A 298-nucleotide genomic window follows, 5' to 3' on the forward strand; every position below is an offset into this window, starting at 1 on the left:
ACCTTGTTTTAAATAGTTTATGCATTATATTTACTTATTTCTATATTTTATCTATTTAGACATAATTCATATATATGGCTAATAATCTGTCACTATGGTGCATCTTGGATGCAAATCAAACTCACTAGATCAAACCTTTTTTAAAGGTACCAAGACTTGAGAAATGTTTTCAAGTAAAAGATTGCTCGTTCCACAATCTCTACCAAATACAATTCATAATTAAGAGTGTGCTTCCATGAGATGGAATTTATATTGCCTTAATTAAGAATTGGGAAGACAACCACGATAATGGCACTAA

Source organism: Theobroma umbraticum, unplaced genomic scaffold, assembly GCF_002168275.2.
Source record: "Theobroma umbraticum cultivar Fairchild unplaced genomic scaffold, ASM216827v3 scaffold_51.0, whole genome shotgun sequence".
NCBI classification, from domain to species: domain Eukaryota; kingdom Viridiplantae; phylum Streptophyta; class Magnoliopsida; order Malvales; family Malvaceae; genus Theobroma; species Theobroma umbraticum.